The following is a 24,067-nucleotide window of genomic DNA, read 5'->3' as shown; positions in this document are numbered from 1 at the left end:
CGCAGCAGCTCCGCGGTCCACGTGCGACCGAGCCGCGTTTGTTTATGGCGGACCCGCCTTCGGGCGGAGCACTCGGCCGCCGCGGCCCGGGGAGGGGGGCCGGGGGGAGGGACCGCGGCGGGGGCGGGGGCGGGGGCGGCGAACCTCGCCTCCGACCCCGCCGCGGCCCGGGAGCCCCAGGCGCGCCTCCGCGTCGCGGCCTCCGGGGACCCTCCCAGGAGAGGCCCGCGCGCTCCCGGCCTCGAGGAAGCCCCGGTGAGTGCGCCCCGCGCGCCCCGCGCGCCCCGGGGACCGGCTCCGGAGAGCGGGCCGCGGGCCCCGGGCGCTGGGATGGGCAGCGGGGAGGGGCGGAGCAGGGACGGACGCAGGGGAGGGACGCGCAGGCCTCCCCCGTGGCTCCGGGACGGGTCCTGGGCGCGCGCGTCCGAGGGAGGCGGCTTGACCCGCCGGCTTGTGCGGTTCCGGGGAGCACCAGCCCTCGGAGCCCCGCGCGGCTCCCGCGCCCTCGTTTCCCCACTTCGCGGGGCCGAGGGCCCAAAAGGGGGGGGAGGCCTGACGGGGAGACCCCTCCCTCAGGGTGGGGGGCGCCTCCAGAGTGCCCCTTCTGCCCTTGCTCTCCTGGGAGCACTAGAGCGAAAGGGGATCGGCGCCTTCCGAGGAGGGGCTGCAGGCCTCGGGGACGCGCGGGCCAGACGACAGGAGGGAACCGGCGAGCCGGGCCCAGCGGCCAGGCCTCGCCCAGGGCGGCGGCGGGAAGGCATCCGACAGTCCCCGCTTCCGCCGCCCGGCTCAGCGCAGCGGGGATTTCGGGGAATCGCGGCCGGGGCTGTGCTTCAGGCGGGGGGTCGCCGAGCTGAGTAAGCGAGCGAGCACCGGTGGGGGCCAAGGTGGTGGGCCAGGAGGCGCGCTTGGAGACGCAGCTGTGGGGCGTCCTGGTGCCTTCCCTCGGGGCCACACTGGACCCCAAAGAGTCCTCTTACCCCATCCCCCGCCCCCGCAGCTCTGCGCCTGCAGCCCCGGGACGGATCTCCTCCAATCCCCGACGGTCGCACCGACCCTCACCCTTCTAGCAGTTTGAATACTGCAGCCACTGTGCGGAGGTGCGCGCTGGGGGGACGCCGGCCGCCCCCGCGCGGGGGCACAGAGGGCAGCTGCAGCGGACGCAGGACACCGGGTCTGGCGGGTCCCTCGGCCGAGCGCCGCAGACTGTACGACTGTGGAGGGCCTGGCTTCGAGGTTGGCTCGGGGAGGAGAGACGCCGGGGCTCCCGGGCTCCGCGCTGGGATCTCCGCTTCCAGGGCCACCTCTCTCCCTCCCGGCCCGGAGGAGCCTGCCGCTGCGCGCACCCCCGGAGAGGGGACCCGCCTCCCGCCCTCACGTCTGGAGAGCGGGCCGGTGGGCCACCAACTCTGCCGCGGGCGCTCCGGACCTTTTCTAGGGCTCCCTATGAAGGGCAGAAATTCCACCGCGTTGGAGGCGGGCGAGACCTTGTGTGCGGGCTCCGGCTTGGCCCCCACCTGCCCCGCGCCCCGCGGAACCCACTGCCACTGCGGTGGCCTCTGCTCCCGGGGCTGGCGCTCCGAATCCAAAAAGCAGCGCGAAGTTTCGGAGCTGGTGGCCTCCCTCAGCCAAAAGCGGAGCGCAGCGCGGGTCCCTTGGGGTTCTGGATCTAGGAGCACTTTCCTGTTTCCAGCGGCGCGTGCAGAAGGGTCTGGACCCGGCGCGAGCGGCGAGGGTACGCGGGACCCAAACGCAGGGCGCAGGGCCCGCTTCCCTGCCCGGACTCCAGCGCCTGACCGCGCAGACACTTGTCTCGAGGCTTCCCGGAGAAGCGGCTCCGAGAGGAAGGGACCGCCGGCTGGGCCTGTGCGTGCGCTCCGGCACCTCCCTGGCTTCGGGAGGATTTAACGCTTCCCTCACCCCCACGATTTCCGATCCTCAATTATGGACCCGAGAGAATTCCCCCCATCTTGAAAAGGATTACTCGGATCGCAGAAACATGGCTAAGTGGAAGAGGGAGAGACCCAACGAGCAACGAGAACAGAAACTTAAACCAAATTTCCCGGATTTTCCCAGAAAAGCGTATTTGAGATCTGGTGATCTCATCCTCCCAGCCGCTGTTCTCACATCAGCAGGATCCCTCGGAATCGTGGGGGTCTGAGAGGCGGCTTAACGGAGCCTTTGGAGACTCCTAGAATTGTGGGGGTGAGACATTTCCATCCCTAAGCCTGCCTCACCCCCCAACACATTCATTCAAGATACACACCCGCGCACACGCCCCCGCCCCACACACATCACGATGGGTCTGGGCTTCCTCCCTCGCCCCCATCACCGAAAGTACCCGAAGTACTTGGACGCAGACCTGTAGGTTTTCCCAGGTGGTAAGAATAGTGACGTCTATGTGGAACAGCGAAAGGATAAGCTCCCCTCCACCGTCCGCGCCTGGGTGGGTCTGTTCCAGAGCCCCTTCTACCGGAAGGAAAGCCTGGGACCCCTATTACACTTAGAAGGGACATCCACAGGCTTTGTGTAAAATAGGAAAAGCATTAAATCCGGGCTTATTAGAGTGATCAGGAGCGTCAGCGGTGGCCACTGACTGCGACACCTGCTGTGTGTCCCTTGCTCCAGGGCTCCCGGTGCAAGTAATAACCCCCCCTCCCCCCATGCTTTGGTGCTAACTCCAAGTGCCTCGCCCAGAGCATAGAGCTACTTCTCCCCTGCAGGGAGCAGGGACCAAAAAAGACCCTGACGTCCGGGCATCACCCAAAAACAGTAGTTCCCCTGCTGGCCTGGAAGGAGCCTGCAGACTCTAGAATGAAGGGAGGCTGGGGGCAGGAAGGCTTGTGGGAAAGCCCCCCCCCCACACACACACACAGTGAGGTCAGCAAGTTCTGGTAGTGCGGCCTGTTCGCCAGGTGCCCCCACCCCCAGTCCTGCTTCCCGCACTTCGGTGGACCCCAAGGTGCACCAGCACGCCTCTACATACGCCCCACCTCTTAGAAATTTTCCATTAGGAAACTGATCTGGAAGAAATTGAGGCCCCAAGAGGAAAGGGGCGGGCCCAGGCCGCCCCACATCTGCTTGGATTTTCCGCTTCAGATGCTCCGCAACTGTTTTTCCCCGTCCCCGGCCGCGCCCGGCGCCTACCTGAGGCCCATCCCCCGCGGAAACTGACTTTTCGAGTGAGATCAAGGGGGGAGACGCGCAGATGTTCTACCGGGGATGGGCTCCTGGAGAGGCTGCTACAGTGGCAGGCGGGAGAAGATCAGAGACTTTGTCACTAAGGAGGTGGGGGAGGGGAGAGAACGCCTCCCATCCCTGGCACTAGATGTGGGGGAGAAGGTGCCGAAGATGAGGTTTCTAAGCAGAACGAGGAGACAGAAAATCCAGGACTGGAGCCATCTATCTGGATCTATTCAATTAGTCTACACAATTAGCAAGATATGGTTACTCCAGAACATCCCGATCGCCTCTAGTATCACCTGTATGACTATCCTGGCTAGGAGTTGTGTTTTTGGTCCCAGATATCCAAAAGAAAACTCCGATTTTTCACTCCTTTCCTTGGGCAAGCCCCATAGAATTTATCATCAACTTTTCCTGGAGTCATTGCTACTGCCAGAAAGATCAGACCACAAATACGGTATCACTGCTCATTGTTTAAAAGTAATTAGTAGTAGCCAGAGCACTTTCATAGTGACTCCATTCCCCCAGAGGTGTCCTAAAGCCAGTAACTGGCTCTGCTCGCCTATTTCCAAGTAGAGGAAGAGGAGTTTATCTGTTTTTTGTTTTTTTGTTTTGTTTTGTTTTTAATAAGTTCCTTCACTGCAAGTTACTCCTTTGGAAAGAGTGTTTGCTTTCAACTTGGTGGGCAGTGTCTCTGATGATCTGATTATACTGCAGTGACCAGGACAGATCTCCCCCTGTGCAGGGGGTCCAGAGGGCTCGGGCCTCCACACGGTGCCTCAGGCAGTTTGGGTGTGGGGAGGCAAGAAGCAGAGGCATTCCAGGGTGGGGCTGCAGGGGGCGGGGTGGGAATCATTCTCACCTTCTGGGTTCCTACCTGGGCCTGCTCTAAGTTGACTCTGTTCTGGGGAGTCTGAAGAGAGCATGGTCTTTTTTTTTTGGACTCCGGTGTTTAAGACGACTCTAGGTTCTGACATTGGGGTCTGGAGGCCAGGGCAGTGCGTCTTGACCTAGGAATGGAATAGCTGCTGCCCACTTCTCTCCCTCCCTCAGGGGAATGCATTTAGGGGAACAAAAACAGTGCCTCCGGTAATTAATTATAGCAATTAATCAAGTCCCTGAGCCTGTGCCACAGGGGGCCATGGAAGCTGCCCCTTCGGGTAAAAGAGGGCCACTCATTTCTTCTACTTTTTTTTCCCTGTAGGTAAGGGGGGTAGCCTATCTTTTGCATTTTCCTTCCCTGTCCCCAAGCCCGGCCTCACTTTCTCTCCATTCTCTGAAAAGATGCCCGGGTGCTTTGGTGTGCCCCTCCCAATACACTCAGACTTCCAGTGTTCTCCAGGGAGGGCAGTTTACCCCTGGAAGTCAAGCAGCACCCCAGACCAGCATCAGGGCTCAGTGATGGTTAGGGGTCTTTGGCCGAGAGAAAGAGAGAGAGAGTGAGAGAGAGAGAGAGAAGCGATCTGAGCCGACCTAACCCCACCCTTCCAGGACCCGGCTGCCTGAAGTCTCCCCAGTCCGCTCTGGGCCCGGCTTCACAGAAACGGCGCCTCAAAATCACAGTTCTGGGAGGAGGTTGCCCGTGGGTTCCAGGCGAAGCCCCGCTTTTCGCCTCCCGCCAGCTGGGGATTGTGCCTGGAAACCTTTGAGCTGGAGGAGTCTTAACAGTCGGGGGTGCGTTGAAATTCCGCAGTGGTTGTACCAATTACACACCACCTTGAAACCTGAAAACCAGTTAGTTCATTAAAGACTGTGCCAAAACCCACCTTTCACTTTTGAGATCAAACAAAAATTCCCTTTAGAATACAAAACATTCCCCAGAAATAAATATTTCTGCACATCAAAGAGCACAAACCTGATGGGCTTAATTTTTTCTTCTTCTAGCTGATCTTTAGTATAATAAGGCTGATTACAGAATAGGGCTATTTCAGAACTTTGAGGACACAAACTCGTTTCATTTAATTAATACAACAGGCTTATTAGCAAAGAAAACTGAATATTGGGGAACCTTCTCCCTAAACAAATCTGGAAAAAGAGGCATGCTTATTCATTCGTGGTTGCGTAGGGAGTTAGAGAAAGGCCAGCAGGCAGGGGGGCAGGATGGATTGGCCCCCTCCAGCCTGGCCTGGGACGCGAGGCCGCCCCAACCCGGGGCGTGGGCGTCTTACTGCTTCGCGAAGATTTTCATTTTTTATTTTCTTGCACAGGCCGGCGCGGTAGGCGGGTTTCCTGAGAGGTGTGTGTGCAGGAGCACACTCTTCCCTCCGGGGAGGAGGAGGAGGAGGAGGAGGCGACTCCCGCGGCAGAGAAGAGTCCCGCGTCCTGGGTTCCGGGCACACCCAAACCGGACTTCAGGTCTGAGCGGCGGCGGGGCCACGGCGGCGCGGAGAGTGCACCCCATCCGGCCAGGCCGGGAGGCAGTGGGGGGACCCCTCCCCTCTCCAGGTCCTCCCCGGCTTTGGGGAGCTGCAGGCCACCCTCGGGGACACGGACGGCGGCAGGGGGCAGAAGAGCCAAGCCTCTTTGACGCTAGAGGTCTTCTTAATTCTGCAGAGGGGACTCGGGACTCCTGCCCCCGGCGCTGGGTGCGGGCTCAGAGGGCCGCTTGGTCCCTCCTCTTTCGCGCGCACGGTCCGCGTGGTTAGAAACGCGGCGCGCGCGGGTCGGCAGAAGGGGGCGCAGTGCTCACGGCCGCCTCAGGGACTCCGCGTGGAGGGTGGAAGACTCGGGGAGCCCCGGCGCATCAGAGCGCGCGGGCTGCGGGGTGGTGGCAGGACACGCGCGGGCTGGGGCGCACGGCGCGCAGGGAGAGGGCGCGCACTGCGCAGGGAGTGGGCGGCGCACGAGCACGCGCGAGCTCGGCGCCCACGGCCGGGGCGCAGCGGACCCGGAGGGGGGCCTGCGATCGCACCGGCCGGGAGCGGGGGTGCACAGCGCGTGCTCGCTGGGAGGTGCGTGCGAAGCCCCCCTGCACGCGTGAGGCGGTCAGGACGTCGTCCCCGCCGTGGCACCGGCAGCCGGTGCCCACTTCCATCCTTCCCACTCGGGTAGCTCGGCCTCTGCCCCCCTCTTCGCTCCCAGGTTCTCTCCATGCGGGAAGTGGAGACCCGAGGGAGACGGGATGCGCGCGGGGCGGGCGGGAGAGGAGGGAGGATGGGGACCCCGTGGGTGGGAGGATGTCTGGGAGACCCTGAAGGCTGGCGCTTTCATCTGGGCCTCTCTAACGCCCCGTGGGTCACTCCCTCTCTCGTGCGCATTTAGCCCGGTTCCGGAGTCAAATTCTTGCAGGGAGCCTCCGCGTGGTCCCCAACTGGGCACCTCCACCGTCCTTTAACTGCCCCGAGACAATTCATTTAAGGTGCCAGAGCAAATACCCCGGAGGAGAAGGCATGAGGACAAAACACGATTTCCGTATAAAACGAATGACTAAAAATTAGCAGTTCTTCTCGATCCAAGAATTCCCCCCACCCCCCTGGCAAAAGCATCGGTTAGCTGATAAACTACAAGGTGGAGTCAAATGGTGCGGCTTATGAATATTTGTAGCCTCAACTCCAGCACCGTCTTCGTTTTTTAGAGGAAACCAAATAATCCTGGTTGTTGCACTAACGCTGTTTTCGCCCTGCGGGTGTGGACAGAGACACTATTTAATCTTGCTATGGAGTACTCTGTGCTGCTCCGTCCGCGGCTTTTGAGCGGCACCTTCCTCGCTCAAGGCGCAGATTTGCACACTGAGGAGACCCTTCTCCTTGCTTTCCCCGTTATGGGAGCGCTGGTCAGGGTCCCCGTGTGGCTCAGTGGAATTATGCAGGTGCTACCCCGCTCCCAAAGTCGAAACCAATTTAAACCCTTTAATTCTGGTGCTTTGAGAGATCTAGTTTCAATCTTGCTTAATTTTATTTATTTTTAAATTTCTATTGTTTGTTTTTATGTTTTTTTTAAAGATTTTATTTATTTATTCATGAAAGATAGAGACAGAGGCAGAGACACAGGCAGAGGGAGAAGCAGGCTCCATGCAGGGAGCCCGTTGTGGGACTCAATCCTGTGACTCCAGGATCATGCCCTGGGCCAAAGGCAGATGCTCAACCGCTGAGCCACCCAGGCCTCCCCTATTTTTATGTTTAATGTAAGCTCTACGCCCACCCTTGGGTTTGAACTCAGAACTCCAAGATCCAGAGTCGCATGCCTTATGGACTGAGGCAGTGGAGGGCTGGTGAAAGGGGGGGGGGGGGCTCAATCTTGCTTTTAATGTTGGAGAGATCCTACAGTCTCCAACCCTTGCGCAGAGCTTGCAGGATGAGAGAGGTGGATACTTGGAAGAGTTTGGTGAGAAATCTAACTTTTGAATAAATGCAAGCCAGAGTGGGGTAAGGAACAGCGCAGAGGTGAGTGGCATTGGAAGATTGTGGCTCAGGAAGATCGGTTCAGTGACGGGGTAGATGCTGGCTGCAACTGGCGAGGCCACAGATGCCTTTTTCCAATTGTTTGGGGACTGTCAGCATTGTCTGGGCGGAGCAACAGCCCCAGTCACCCTTGAAGCACTTTTAAAAAAGGTAGTGAGCACTGAAAAGCTGCTATGTGAGTTGGCTTTATGTCCCTGGCGGTTGGATGCCTGGGAGGAACAAGATCAGTGCCATTATTACCCATGCGAAAATAATCTCAGTGTTTATTGAAATCTACTTAAAATAGTTGACCAGGAAACACCTTCCTGCTTAAGCAACATAAAGGGTGCTCCACTGAAATCCAATGGGCTTGTTTGTGTTTCTGTTTAGCCTCATGTCTACACTGCATTTTTGGAGAAGCTGTGGCCTCTGACAGACAAGCAAGTGGAAGCCAGGGGATCTGCATCTGCTGGAACCTCAGGGCCAACTAACCCTGCCTGTCTGTTCTTTAAGGATACTTGGACTTTGCTTGCTTGAGATCAAGGAATTGGATTTTTTGAAAATAAATCCCAGAAATGGAAATTCACACTCAGTATCTTGCACAAATATTTTAATTTCTGAGTGGCCTGGGGTGAGCCAAGAGGATAGGATCCTTTGTGCCATAGCCATGGCGGATCCTGAAAGAGCAGAAAACCTTCAGCTCAGGGTGGAAAGGCAATAATTTAGACACACAGAGAAAATTCCCAGCTAGAAGGGGAAAAAAAAGACTCCATCTGTAGTCAGAAGATTTGTATGTGTACAAAAATCCTTTGAATATTATTTGACAGTAAATGTCTTTTTCTGGTTCTGTTTGTTCTTGAATTTCTCAGCAACCTTTTGCATGTGTGAATCTTGAACTTCGTTCCCAGCAAAGTTGACTAATGGATCTTTTAGGAATTCACGCTTTAAAGTTGACTTTCTGTGTTGGTCGTAGAAGCTACTTCACTTTAGATACTTTATGGGATGTCTGTCAAGGGAACTTGGGGTAAAATTTCTCAGGAGTGTCTCTAAAGACATTATTCATAATTAAAAAATGATTCAGAGAAATCACCAGAAAAATTATGGCAAGTTATGTTCAAACATGTTTTCAGGCCATGTGGAATAAATAAAATCATTAAGGTCTGGTTGGGTAATATTGCCTCCCAGCTTTACTCTGACTGTGCCAGGAGGACTTGATATAGTTTCTTAGATGTGATAGCAGCTCACGGGATAGGAGCCAAAGGACATCCATGCTTTCTCCAGGTATTTCTTTTTTTTTCTTTTTAAAAATATTTTTTTTTTTCTGAGAGATAGAGAGCACAGGGATGGGGGGGAAGGAGGCACAGAGAGAGAAGGAGAAGCAGGCTCCCCACTGAGTAGGGAGCCTGATGTGGGACTGGATCTCAGGACCCTGGGATCATGACCTGAGCCAAAGGCAGATGCTTAACTGACTGAGCCACCCAGGTACCCCTCCAGGTATTTCCGTATTGATAATGAAGTTATAGGGATCCCTGGGTGGCGCAGCGGTTTGGCACCTGCCTTTGGCCCGGGGCACGATCCTGGAGACCCGGGATCGAATCCCACGTCGGGCTCCCGGTGCATGGAGCCTGCTTCTCCCTCTGCCTATGTCTCTGCCTCTCTCTCTCTCTGTGACTATCATAAATAAATTAAAAAAAATTTAAAAAAAGATGTTTAAAAAAATGAAGTTATAATTCCATCCCCTTCAAAGACCCCTGAATAGTATAGTCCAAGAAGTGGGCCAAGTAGCACTAAAAGGAATGTCTTTAATAATAGGATTTTTGTAAAGGGGGGAAATAAAGACTGGAAAACTCACGTGACAGAGTCTGATAGAATGAATCTATTGAAACACAAACGCACCTGGTTGTAGGTAAGTTGAAGTTCAACTTGGCTTTCTTGGTTGAACTTGGTTTCTTGGCTCCTCGATGAATTTCCCAAGACAAATTGCCTTGCATGAAGCTTTGCCCTGCAAAGAAAAGCAGTATATGGAGGTCCCAAGGGCTTAGCATTATGATAATGCTCTAAGCTGGTAGTTATGTGGGTGCAACCGCTTCCTGACAGCAGAGCAGGGCTTGTGAAGGCTGTCTAGTGGCCTGCTCTGGCTAATGCGACTTGGGAGGGTATCCCCTTTCCGGTCTTACTTTGGGCATTGGTGATGGACTGGGACAATGCATGTCAGTTGCTAATGTTCCTACAGAGAATCAGTGTTTAATAAGCCAGTTAACTTAGTCAATAATGCCAACTAAAGAAGCAGCTGCACTTGCTAGAAAATGTTCCTGTTTATGTACCTAAAAGAATAGATGCACTTTCCAGCCCCATGCGTGGTCACTGCAGTGTGACTTACTGGATCATTTTGGACTCTTCACTGTCAGCTAAGTGATGGGCCTGTGCGGTGACTCAGTGTGAGGGTGGCTGAAACAAACGGATCCAGGGCTGTGTGTTCCAGGCACTCATTAGTCTTTGTGGTCTAGAGCGGGGCTAAGTTAGAAGCTGCTCCTACTTTATCCAAGGAAAGGAATACTGTTCTTTGACTTGAGGAGCCCTCACGCACTCCTGCTTGCACACAAGCTGTTACTCATTCAGAAAACTTCCATGGGGTGGCCACAGTGTGCCAGGCACCCAGCCAGGCATTTGCATGATAAAAGTGAGTTCCTGCCAGAGAGGCCATTCCTAGTCCCCGAGAATGCTTTGGAGAATGCTTTGATTGAGAGTGTGACCTGCTAATGTGTGTCAAAGGCCTTAGAAATGTCCCCAGGTTTTGAACCACTTAATTCTATTTCTGATTATTTGTGCTATGGAAAGCATTTCCAAAATGAAAATGGCCTTTTTGGCTTTTCAAGATTATTTGTGTAATGGGTAAGGGTTCAAGCTTTGGTGTCACATCTGGGTTTGACTTCTCTCCACCCCTCAGTTTGGGTGTCTGTACAATGGGGATAGGAACTATCTCATAAGGAGGTTATGAGTTTTGACTAAAAAAAGAGTGACATCTACAGTGAATGTGTAGGGCCTAGCACATTGCTTGGGTGAAGGAAGTACTCAGTAAACTGTATAATGCTACTACTACTGGCATTATCATCTTGGCATTATTTTTATTATTAAACTTTGGAATATTAATACTGATAATATCAAACTCTGGAAATTCTATCCTAAATGGGTGGAGTCAATGAATTGTGTTGAGATTATATATAGAGCCAGTGAAAACTTATGTAGCTATTAAAGATTATGTTTATAACAGCATGGCATGGCATGGTAAATACCTTCCTAGAGTATGAATCCTAGTGAGCAGTCGTGTTTCCCAGGCTGCCTAGCAGCTAGGGTTCCTGATGTGAATTAAGTGTGGTCATGAGATGCATGTATGTGAGAAGTAAAGTGCAAGTCATGCTTCTGTCTTTGTGGTTTCCGCTGGTAGGCACCATCAGTGAATACAGGTTGTTTTGTTTTAAGATCTTATTTTTAGGGGCACCTGGGTGGCTCAGTCAGTTGAGCATCTGACTCTTGATTTTGGCTCAGGTTGTGATCTCATAGGTCATGAGATCGAGCCTCACATTGGGGTCCCGGGTCGGCAGGGACTCTACTTGAGATTCCTTCTCTCTGCCCTTCCCCCATCCTCTTTCTTTCTCTCAAATGAATAAATACATTTTTAAGATTTTAATTTTTAAGTAATTCTACACCTAGCATGGGGCTTGAACTCATAACCTCGAGATCAAGAGTTTCACACTCCCCTGATTGAGCCAACAGGCACCCTAGTAAATACGTTTCTGATGTGTGTGTGTCAGTGGTGACATGGAACTCAGACGCTGAAGCCCACAGTTCCAGTGGTGATTTTTTTCATCCTTGGCTGGAAGCTGATAAGGGCAATACTGGATTTAGCCAACCATGCCTGCAGTGCTGTCCACGCCCCAGAGCCCGGAAGAGCCAGAGTCTCCTCCAGTACTTCCAATAGTTTTAGAAGCACCAAAGTTCTTCCATCAAATCTCTTGCTGCCTGAAAAAATAATCTCCATTATTGTCAACTAAATCCTGACCAACGTATGCTGGAAAGTGTGCCAGTACCATGAAATGTTGTATGATCACCGACAAAACAACAGAACTATAGAGAGACAAGTACCAGAAAGATATCCTTAAAGCATTGATCCTGAGTATCGTTGGGTAGTAAGACTATGAATAGTTTTTCAATTTACTTTCTATTGCCTTTTTTTTTTTTTTTTAAAGATGCTTTATTGGGACGCCTGGATGGTTCAGCGGTTGAGCGCCTGCCTTCGGCCCAGGGCATGCATGATCCTGGGGTCCTGGGATTGAGTCCCACATTGGGCTCCCGGTAGGGAGCCTACTTCTCTCCCTCTGCCTGTGTCTCTGCCTCTTTCTCTGTGTCTCTCATGAATAAATAAATAAAATCTTTAAAAAGATAAAAAAGCAGCTTTATTGAGATACAGTCATGTACCCTACAGTTCACCCATTTAAAATGTACAACTCTGTGGTTTCTGGTACATTCACAGATGTGTGCAGCCATCACCACAGTTTTAGAACATTTTTAATTGCCCCCTCCAAAAAAAAAAGAACCCCACCCCGTTAGCTATTAATTCCCTATCTTCCTGCCCTCACTACTACCCTAGGCTACCACTAACTTACTTTTGTTCTCTAGATTTCCCTACTCTGGACTTTCATATGAATAGAATCACACAGAATGTGCTGTTATGTGTCTGGCTTATTTATGACTTTGCATAATGTTATTGATAGTGTAGCATACACGTTGTAGTACCTATGAGTACTTCATTCCTTTTTACTGCTAAATAATCGTCTACTGTGTGGGTAGTCCACATCTGGTTTGTCCATGGGTCTGTTGACGGACATTGACATTGTCTTTACCTTTTGGCTGCTGTGAATAATGCTAGTATTTCCCTCCAACCTTTACTTTGACCATATAACAATCTTATGATATATATTTAGCAAATTTTATAACAAAGAAAATCTGACCTGGGTAACTAGTACACTTGAGTTTTGTATTCAGAAGAGGGTAAGACTGTAGATTGCATCCTTGGATTGGCCAGCTAGCTTAGTACACATTAAAACTCTGTTCCAGGGATCCCTGGGTGGCGCAGCGGTTTAGCGCCTGCCTTTGGCCCAGGGCGCGATCCTGGAGGCCAGGGATCGAATCCCATGTCGGGCTCCCAGTGCATGGAGCCTGCTTCTCCCTCTGCCTATGTCTCTGCCTCTCTCTGGGTGTGTATGAGTATCATAAAAAAAAAAAAAAAAAAAAAAAAAAAAAAGAACTCTGTTCCAGGGCAGCCCTGGTGGCTCAACGGTTTAAACGGTTTAGCGCCACCTTCAGTCCAGGGCTTGGTTCTGGAGACCCGGGATGGAGGCCCGCCTCGGGCTCACTGCATGGAGCCTGCTTCTCCCTCTGCCTGTGTCTCTGCCTCTCTCATTCTCTCTCAGGAATAAATAAATAAAATATTAAAAAAAAACTCTGTTCCAAGCCAGATTTACAACCTCTGTAGGCCCCCCTGTCCAGCAACCAGTCTGTAATTGGCACTTTTGGTGAGCAGAAGTATGGGAAGATTGACTACGAACTCATCTCCACTGTTTGGGAAATGTCTCTGAAGCCGGAAGGATGGATGTGTGAACCACACCCAAGTCCTGAGATTTGACTTTTGGTATTTTCACTTTAAAAGGTGTATCTACTGGGGTGCTGTAGATGTTCTATATCTTGATCTAGGTGGTGGTTACATGGGATTCGTTTGAAAAATGCACTGAGCTTTGTACCTCAGACTTGTCTGTGCTGTGATATTTAACTATGTGAAATTTACACCCTAATTAAAGAAAAAAAGAAATATAATGTGATTTCCCTCCTATCTCGTCCCTCATATCTATTCCTCTCCCATTTCAGCTGCTGCTGTTTCCTTTCTGACCATTTCCAAGTGACCACAGGCTCTTGCCACACAGTTGGAAAGGGACAGAGCTGGGATTTAGTCCAGCTCTTACTAACTTAGTGTGGAGTGCTGCTTTCACTAGGAACTCTTCCAATGCCTAGAATCGATATGATTTTTGAGAATTGGCTCCAAAGCCTATGGCCAGTAAGTACTGAGGCTGGTCTAGGGCCCAGGTCTCCCAGCCCTGGGGCACGTGTACTATGTCTATACCATGTACCTCTTTACCCCCAGCACCCAGCATCGTACCAGGCACGTAGTGGATGGCCAGTAAATATTGGTTAAGTCAATGCGGCCCGAGAGGGGTTATCATCAAAGGCCAAGCAGGCTGTCCACGTGGCATTGCTAGAAAAACCAAGGCAGGAAACTCAATTCTTTTTTTTTTTTTTTCCTTTGGCAACACCGATGGATGCTGGTCTGTCACAAGAGCATGGAAAGTTCCCACTGGAGATATCAGAACTCTCTGGCAAACCCTGCGAAGTGTTAATTTTAGCTTTCAGTGACTGATGCCCTTGTATAATTTAATGGGTCAGGAGGAGCATGAGCCAAGATTACTCACTCAGAGAGGTGTCCTTTCCTGTAGAGTCCTTGGCGAGTTAATTCAGTTTGTAGACACTGGCTACTTCCACATTTACTTGAAGAGAATTTCTGCTGTTTTGAGTCTAGTGTGAGCATTATGAGCTCTCCCTTAAAGAAATTAGTAATTTATCCTATCAATCAAATGTTCCCAGAGTTCATTCATTAAACATGAGTTCGACTCACAGTGTCAAATGCTAAAGGGCTATAGTAATGACCGTAAAATAAACAAAATACTTGCACGTCCCTGGATATTCTGAGTTGAAAGATACATAGGTTGAATATCAATTACTTGGATTAAAGAAGTGCAAATCCACAGAGCTGTCCACGTCTACCCGGTTCTTCTCCTGGTATTCCTCGTGGAAAATGAGGAAGTTCCACCCTGAGGGGGAGATGCCTGTAGTTCAGGAAAAATAATATCCCAGCAGCTATTCACAGCTGCCCTGGTGTCACTGGGGACCGGGCTGTCCAGCAGAGCACACATTCAAGATGCATAAGAGGATCGTGAGCCTTCTCAGAAGATTTGTGCTATTTATATGACCAGATCACACATGCTTTTGATCCCGTGCACTTACTTTGTTCAGAGTCTGCTCAAACACTGGATGTAACCCATCACACCTGGTCTCAGGTGCCTCAGCTGATGAAGGATAATTTTGAATTGCTGCCATGGCAGCTGCCATAGGCTTGTTCGGTGAGGTTTGCTTCATTCTTTGACTATTTTATTGCATCCTTCCCTAATTAAGAAAAGTTAGTGGAGGGGTGCCTGGCTGGCTCAGTCGAATGAGCTTGGGACTCTGGATCTTGGGGTTGTGAGTTCGAGCCACACATTGGATGTAGAGGGTACTATAAAACAAACAAACAAACAAACAAACAACCTTTTAAAAAGACAAAAAAAAAAAAAAAAGAAAAGTTAGTGGGAAATGAAGACGAGAAACCATGGAACTCGTGAATGCAATTAGAAGAATCATAAAGGAATCATGAGATGCTGTAGATAGTGTGGGTCTTTAGATTCAACTGAACACTCCAAGAAATTGAACTGCCCAACTCTGGATTCAGTTGCGAAGGAAAAGAACAATAGTAGAGAATATGTATGCTGGAAATACGTTAGAATTACATCTAAGGGTAGGCAGATAGTTAATGAGGGAAATTTTATCTCCGTAGAAATATTCTAATATAGAAGAAGAGAGGATAGAATTAGATTACACCATTTAAAAAATATTTTATTGGGTGGGGGTGACTGGGTGACGGGCACTGAGGGGGACACTTGATGGGATGAGCACTGGCTGCTATTCTATATGTTGGCAAATTGAACACCAATAAAAAATTTAAAAATATTTTATTTCTTTGACACCAAGAGAGCACAGGCAGGGGAGCAGCAGAAGGAGAGGGAGAAGCAGGCTCTCCACTGAGCAAGGAGCCTGACATGGGGCTTGATCTTAGGATCCTGGCATCATGACCCAAGCTGAAGGCAGACACCCAACTGACTGAGCCCCCCAGGTGCCCCTAGAATATACCATTTTGGAAACCTCTGATGAAGTTGTAGATTTCATCATCAATCACCTGCCCATCAATGGCTGCTAACCATGGGGCAGGAGGGAGGCTGGGGAGGCAGAGACAAGAAACAGACTGAGCTGAGGAAAATTCAGAGATCTTACCTGCCTCCTGATGGAGTATATATCCCTTACAAAATAGTCTTACCAAAATCATCAACTCTGAATCGGATTCAGTCCCTAACTAGACAATCTACCAGTTTCCAGGAAATACGGGACGGAAAAATATGTTAAAAGACATCAGGGAGGACAGCCTGGGGGTCTCAATGGTTTAGCGCCTACCTTCAGCCCAGGGCCTGATCCTGGAGACCCGGGGTCGCATCCCACGTCAGGCTCCCTGCATGGAGCCCACTTCTCCCTCTGCCTGTGTTTCTGCCTCTCTCTCTCTCTCTCTCTCTCTGTCTCTCTCTCTGTCTTTCATGAATAAATAAAATCTTAAAAAAAAAAAGACATCAGGGAATGCTACCAGCAAATCTAGATTGTGGGAGACTATAGGAGAGATATTCCAGTTTCTTCGACAAATAAATGGCAAGGAAAAAAAGGTAATGGGGAGCAAGCAGGGAGGGAACCTGTGAGTGAAAGGAGTAAGAGACCAATGACCCACATGCAAACTGGGAACTTTGCATCTTAACTCATGCAAATCACCGGGTAAAAATATATAAGAAAACCAGGGAAATGTGAAAACAGACTGCGTATTTGATACTGTTGAAGTATCAGTGGCAATTTTGTAGGTATGATAGTGGTACCGTACCTGTATGTTTTTGAAAAAGTTCTTATCTTTTAGAAATACATACCAAACTGGGGCGACTGAGTGACTCAGTAGGTTGACCAGCTGACTCTTGATTTTTGCTCATGTCATGATTTCAGGGTTGTGGGATGGAGCCTTGTGCCTGGCTCTGCGTTCATTGAGGAGTCTGTTTATCCCTCTCACTCTGCTCCACTCTCTCTCTCTGTTGTCTCTCTCTCTAAAATAATCAAATAAAATCTTTAAAAAAAAAAAGAAATATGTACCAAGCTATTTGAGGATTTCAAGATGCATCTAAAAGAGAGCAAGTAATGTTCACCCTGCTTATGTTTAGCCCCTGAGCCCTCTTGCAGGAGTACATTATAGACCAGCGCTGGGGGCTGCAAAGTAGACTCGTGTAGCTCTGTTACTTTCTGACCTCCTCATGAGAACAGTCTTGGGACAGTGTGCATTTGTGTAGGCTCCCCTTCCTCCTCTGTTATCTCTGGGACTTCAGCTGGTCTGAGCTATGCCTTGAGGAGTAAAGGGAAGCAGGACCATCTACAAGATTTGCAGGGCCCAGTACAAAATAAAAATGTGAGGTCTCTTGTTCAAAAAGCAGGAAAACTTGGGAATCCCTGGGTGGCTCAGCGGTTTTGTACCTGCCTTCGGCCCAGGGCGTGATCCTGGAGTCCCGGGATCAAGTCCCGCGTGGGGCTCCCTGCATGGATCCTGCTTTTCCCTCTGCCTGTGTCTCTGCCTCCCTCTCTCTCTGTGCCTGTCATGAATAAATAAATAAAATATTTTTTAAAAAGCAGGAAAACTTGACATTGAAGGTAGTAAACTATAAATCGTTTTCCTTTTTCCTGTGGTCTTTCTCTCCATCTGTCACAATGTTTTTGTGTGTGTGTGTTTTTGTTTGCTGTTTAATGTCATTTCTCCCTTCAGGGATGAGCATGCTTTCAGGGTGAGTACAGACCCTCAGAGGTGCCCAAGGACTCTCCCACCATGTGACTCAGTGATCTTGCATGTGGCTCACCAGCTGCCCAGTCCCCGTGCTACTAGCCACCAGACCCATACATTCTGCTGACCCAAGGTGGCTAAATGGAGCCAGCTATCTCTCTTCCGAAGGGCCTGCCTCCTGAACCCAAGGGATGCCAAGGGACATCCCGCAAGGGCATGCCAGGACATACCTGCTACCTGTGCCAGGACATAACTCACTACCTGCAGCAGGAACTGGTGACAGGGCACTTCAGTCAGTTGCCCAAAGAGCGTGCCCTGTTGCCTGCAAATAGTTACATTTTTATTTCATGCTTTACAATCATTGTATCTTTTATTTTATTTATTTATTGCCTTATTGCTATGACTAACCTTCCAACACAATTTTGAAGAGGAGTGTCTAGAACAGACATCCTTTCCTTGTTCCTGATCTCCAGAGGAAGGCTTGCAATATTTCACCGTTAAATATGATGTTTGCTGCAGGTTTTTTTGTAGATGCTGTTTTTTCCCCGAGGTTAAATAGGTTTCTGTCTGTTTCTGTATCTTGGCTTCTGTTGTTGCTGTTGAAAATTCACTTGTCGACCTAATTGTTGCTCCTTTCATTTTTTTTTTTAATTTTTTTTTAAATTTTATTTATTTATGATAGTCACATAGAGAGAGAGAGAGGGGCAGAGACATAGGCAGAGGGAGAAGCAGGCTCCATGCACCGGGAGCCCGACGTGGGATTCGATCCGGGGTCTCCAGGATCGAGCCCTGGGCCAAAGGCAGGCGCCAAACTGCTGCGCCACCCAGGGATCCCTGTTGCTCCTTTCAATGTAATGGTTTTATGCTCTAGCTTGCGGGTCTTTGGTTTTTATCAGTTTGACTGATTTGCCCACAAGTAATTTTCTTTGTGTTTTTCCTGGTTCCATATTTTGGGCCTGTCTGGGGGACTTCACAGCTAGTATTTCTTCCAATATTGCTTCTCCCCATCATGTCTTCCTCGCTCCGGTGAACCTACCTTAGATCTCTACAGTCTTCCTGGGGTCTCAGTTGAAAGTCTGGGTTACTTACCAGGACTCCTCCTCTCTGGCAGGCCTGGGATTCTAATTTTTGCATCTCCAGCCCCGTGCAACTGGTCTCAGGTTCCTGGGGCTGCCATAATAAATCACCACACACTTGGTGGCTTAAGCAACAGAAATGTCTTCTCTCATAGTTCTGGAGGCCAGGAATCCAGGATCATTAGGACCATGCTCCCTCTGAAGGCTCTGGGGAAGATCCTTTCTTGCCCCTTCTATCTTTGGGTGATCCCAGGCCTTCCTTGGTTTATGCTTGGGTCCCTCCGGTCTCTTTTTATGTGGCCACGCAGCCTTGCCCAGCGTGTGACTGGGTCCTTGTCTCTTCTTCTAAGGACACCAGTCATTGGATTTAGAGCTTACTCTGAATCAGGATGCTTTCATCTCAAGATACTTAACTAATTACGTGTCCAAATAAAGTCACTTGCTGAAGTTCTGGGAAGACATGATTTTGGGGGAGAAGGGTGTACTACTTAATCCACAAAACTACTGTAAGTTCTGCTTAGATTGTTAACCTCTTTGCAAGCCACCTTCTGATTTGTCAGCTCTGGGCACTACATGCGTCAAGCAAAAACCATGTAGAATGTCAAGCTCATATCTCTGCTGTTCTTCTTCTTCTTTTTTACCTGGAATTTTTGCACCTCAAGTACTGACAGTCTTGGCAGTCATAAACTCAATAATTTTTTTTCCTCCCAGCTTAATGTGACCGAGGCAAACCTCTGGCAATGCTTTTCATTCATCATGTGTAGACTGTGCTTCAAACTGGAAGAGGTTCCAAGGGAGAAAGCAGTGGCCAGTGGGGCTTCCATCTCAATGCATTTCTCTCTACTCTGGGATCTCTGCAGGATAAAGCCGGCCGGTGTCTCGATTATTCTCTGGCTCACTCAGACAGTTGCCTTTTGTCTCTTATCCAGCTTTTGTAGTTGTTCTTAGTACAAAGTTTGCTCTGATACTTCTTCATAAATAGAAATAGGAGTCAGATATGGCATTTCTTTTAATCTAGGCTTGTGTCTACAGCTTTGTGTCTGGCCAGGTGAATGTCTCAGGTGCATTGCTCTTGGAATCCCAGTGGCTGAGAGACAGGCCTCCCCTGCCTGCCCTCCCTGAGCCCTGCCACCCCCACCTGCTCCTTTGTACTGTGTTTAGAGAGAGACATGCAGATAAGCTTGCCTCTGTTCTCTGTTTATATGGCTGCTGCACACACTTCTGAAAGGTAAAGAAATAAATGGAGGAGAAGGATTTTGGAACTAGTGGGACATATCAGAGCTCCACAGGGCTCTGGTCACCTTCTTGCTGTATAGGATTCTTAGTATCAGGCATATAAAAGGAACAACTGCATGAGTAATCCACAGAGTATCGCTTTGTGTGCTGAGGTCTGAGAAGCCAGAGCAAGAGAGGAGTAATGTCTAGGAGGGTCTGTTTCTAGAGTGAGCTTTCTCATAAGGTGGTATGGATGTTGCACATCCTGCCGTACGTAATCCTCAAAATCTATTGTAGAAGCTAATAGGTACTGTGATTAGTCCATTTTACAGATGGGAAAAGTGACGCATGGGGAAGTTGATTTACCTGCAGCCTATATCTGGGTAGATATCCTTTAATCTCTCAGTTACTTTGTACTCTATTTATTTATTTATTTATTTTTAATTAAGTTTTTATGTTTTAATTCCAGTTAGGTAGGGTTAACACATTTTATTTTACTTTTTTTTATAGGTAACATATTGTAGTCTGTTTATTCCATTAGTAAAGCTACATTTTTAACCATTAAAATGCAAACTTTAATGCAGATGAATTCTGAATGAAATGAATGAGACCTTTTGTAACTTTTACTTTTTACAGAATTGCAAACTTACAGAAGCATTGCAAGAATCCTGTGAGAAGCCCTCATAGTCATTTTACCTAGATGCACCAATTGTTTACATCTCTTTCTATTTGATTACTCACTTTCTCTCTCTCTCTCCCTCCCTCAATCATTTTAAAATAATAAATCAGAAACATTATGCCCCTTTACCTCCAAATATTTGTGTATTTTCTAAGAACAAGAATAGTCCCTTCTGTAACCTCAATACAATTATTAAAACTAGGAAATTTACTGTTGCAACACTGGTACTATTATTTAATCCAGAGTTTATATTTGTATTTCATCAATTTTCCCAATAATGTTCTTTATAACTACCCCCCCCACCCCCGATCCAGGATCCAGTGCAGGATCATGTACTGCATTTAGCCGTCATGTCTCATTAGTGTCCTTTAATCTGAAACAGCTCCTCAGCCTTTCTGTCTGTTGTTTTTCATGATTAGATCCAGGCAGTCCATCTTCGGCACGAGTGCCGTGTGCTCATTGCATCCCACCAAGGGGTACGTGATTTTCATTGCCTGCTGACTTTGAATTTGATCATTTGGTTAAGGCGATATAATAATTTATTTATAGTGATTTGATTAAGGCTTCTCTGCTGTAAAGGAATCCTATTCTCTTTGTAATTAATAAGTATTTGTGCAGGAGCTACTTTGAGGCTATGGAAAACCTTGTTTCTCGTCAAACCCTCCTGGGCTCTGACATTCTGTGTCTCCCATGTGTGACATTTCTCTCTCCCTCTGTCTTTGTCTCTCTTCCTCTCTCTCTCTCTCCCCTTTTCTCTTTTCCTCTCTCTCTCCCTCCTTCTCTCTCTCTCCATCTCTCCCTCTCTCTCCCTGTCCCTCTGTCCTCTCTCCCTCTCCCCCCACCTCATCCATTGGCTTATTTAGCTTGTTTCTCATTTAGTGAAGCACACCTTAATTAGCTTCCTGAGAAAGGATGCATGGGAGGACCCAATTTTAAGATTTCACATATTTGTGTCTTCATTCCATCCTTTATGTCTTCATTCTATCCTCCTATTTGAGTTGCTAGTTTGACTAGTTATAGAATTCCATATTGAAATTTTTTCTTCAGAATTGTGAGTGCATTACTTTACTATCTTCCAACTTCTAATGTTGCTGTTGAGAAGTTGATGTTGTCTCATTCTTAAAAATTATACTATTTTTTTTCCCCTCTGAAAGTTAAAAAAATGTTTTAAATCTTTGGTGGAAGCACTCCCACCCCACCCTCCCAGCTCCAACTCCCCTTCATGGTGCTGGATACTCCCTGGCTGTTCAGTCTGGAAAATCATGTTCTTTGGTGATGGCCATTGTTGTGGGTGTTCTTTCTTTTCTTTAAAAGGTCTACAAACATCTTTTATAAAAAGATTTTATTTATTTATTTTTATTTTATTTATTTATTTTTAAAGATTTTATTTATTTATTCATGAGAGACACACACACAGAGGCAGAGACACAGGCAGAGGGAGAAGCAGGCTCCATGCAGGGAGCCCCACGTGGGACTGGATCCCGGGCCTCCAGGATTACGCCCTGGGCTGAAGCTGGCACTAAACCACTGAGCCACCCAGGCTGCCCATAAATAATATCTTAAAAAAAAAAAAAAAAAAAGAATCGGACACATAACCCACTGAACCACCTGGCCATCCCATGGGTATTCTTTCTTTGATGATTTCGTCCTCTCTATATTATCTGTCCTCTATAGAACACTTATTGTTGGGTGTTGACTTCTGCATTGATTTTCTGGTTTTCTTTCATACTTTCTTCTTTTATTTGTCTCTTTGACATTTTATTCTACTTCCTGGGGTATTTTTTCAACTCCCTCATCCAACTATTGAATTTTTCATTTTAGTTAATACATCATTACTTTCTCAGACCTCATTCTTGTCCTCTGCATGTACTCTATTTTCTGTCACCCTATTCTTGTTTTATAAATGCATTGTATTCTTTTGGAGAATTTTGCTATATAAATTTTTGAAGTTTTCTTCTGCTCCCACATTTGTCTTCTTTTTTTTTTTCTGTTTGTTTTCTGCCATCTCATGTCAGAATTCTAGGAAAAAAGTCTCTAAGAGGATATTAGAGGATGGTGTCTTAAATGATAAAACAAAAACAGAACAGAGGAAAACATGGAGAACAAAAACAAAGGAAGAGATCCTGGTTTGTCTGCATGTCAGAGGAGGAGTCTGATTGGAAGCCTTATGGATTTAGGTGGGACATGTGGGTAGTGGGGCTTCATGATAGGGTGATTGAGAGGTTATCTGGTTTTCTCATTGGTTGCCCCACTTATTAATATCTGTGTCTTTTCACTGGACCTATTTAGTATCTTCAGGGACAAATCCTCTAATTTTTTGCCTGGAGAAAAGAAACCTTATATCCAATGTTCTGTGAGGTGAGTAGGGGAACATGACTGTCCAGCATGTAGATGCTCACTTACTTCTTCTGTTTTCCTTTCAGGTCCTACTCCCGCTTTCCAGTCTACTTGCTCTCCCTGAGGTCAAGGTTTTTGTAAACGGAAGATTTTGAGACAGAAGCACTTAGAAATGAAGCTTACTTGAAAAAGATCTGCAAGACTGTCCAGGGCAGGGGTTAGAAGGACTAGATCATCATACAAAATACCACAGGAATTTATTATTATTATTATTATTATTATTATTATTATTATTACTACTACTATTATTTAAATTTATTTATTCATGAGAAACAGAGAGAGAGAGAGAAAGAGAGAGGCAGAGACACAGGCAGAGGGAGAAGTAGGCTCCATGCAGGGTACCTGATGTGGGACTTGATCCAGGTCTCCAGGATCACTCCCTGGGCCAAAGGCAGCACTAAACCACTGAGCCACCGAGGCTGCCTGGAATTTATTATTTTTAAAAAAGATTTTACTTATTTATTCATGAGAGACACAGAGAGAGGCAGAGACATAGGCAGATCAAAAAGCAGGTTCCCCATGAGGAGAGCCTGGGACTCGATCCCAGGACCCTAGGATCACACCCCAGGCCAAAGGCAGATCTTCAACCACTCAGCCACCCAAGTGCCCTACTACTGGAGTTTAAAGGAAAAAAATTCCACATAACTACCAAGACTACTGAGACTACAATTAGTCTGTGCACAGCAGGAAAAAAGCAAGTTTGCCACACGATTGTCACATCCAAAAAGGTCCTGGGCAGCCCGGGTGGCTCAGGGGTTTAGCGCTGCCTTCAGCCCAGGGTGTGATCCTGGAGACCCGGGATAGAGTCCCACATCGGGCTCCTGCTTGGAGCCTGCTCCTCCTTCTGCCTGTGTCTCTGCCTGTGTGTGTGTGTGTGTGTGTCTCATGAGTAAATTAATAAAATCTTAAAAAAAAAAAAAAGGTCCTGACAAATTTGCAAATAGCAGCATCACAGAAGTGTGAGATCAAGTTGTTTTTGCTTGGGAGTTAGTAACTTACAGGAAAGTCACCAGATTCCCTTGATTTAGCTGACCCTGTTTTTGTTTGTCTCAGATATGATGTGCTTTTTTCTTTATGGCATGAGATGTCCATGATTACCCATAAATGAGATGCCGTTTTGTTTCTACAGTTCCACCTAGTGGTCAAGTTTCTGGCCCTAAGGCACATAGTTAACCACATGGGTTTGTTTTGATGATTTTTTCATTTCCATATTCATTAACCTGATATTTTGTTTGATTTGATTAGTAGTTTTATTTACACAAATGTAAATCAAGGTGAAGAAGAAGAAAAAGAAGCAGCACTCCCTTTTTTAAAAAGATTTTTTAAAAAGATTATTTATTTGAGAGAGAGAGACAGAGACAGA

The 24,067-nt window shown here is 48.3% G+C and overlaps 1 long non-coding RNA gene across 2 annotated transcripts; it reads left to right on the top strand.

Moving 5' to 3' along the window:
• The first annotated feature begins 159 nt into the window (after positions 1–159).
• LOC119867060 lies at positions 160–22,986 on the top strand. Of its 2 annotated transcripts, none has more exons than XR_005382363.1 (3): positions 160–255; positions 5,391–5,538; positions 22,731–22,986. It is a non-coding gene; the product is annotated as an uncharacterized LOC119867060 (long non-coding RNA). The 2 variants fall into 2 exon arrangements; XR_005382362.1 differs by lacking the exon at positions 22,731–22,986 and adding an exon at positions 7,953–8,327.
• The last annotated feature ends 1,081 nt before the right edge of the window (positions 22,987–24,067 follow it).

This window comes from Canis lupus, chromosome 31 (genome assembly GCF_011100685.1).
Source record: "Canis lupus familiaris isolate Mischka breed German Shepherd chromosome 31, alternate assembly UU_Cfam_GSD_1.0, whole genome shotgun sequence".
Lineage (NCBI taxonomy): Eukaryota > Metazoa > Chordata > Mammalia > Carnivora > Canidae > Canis > Canis lupus.
This window is presented reverse-complemented; position numbering and strand designations above follow the sequence as displayed.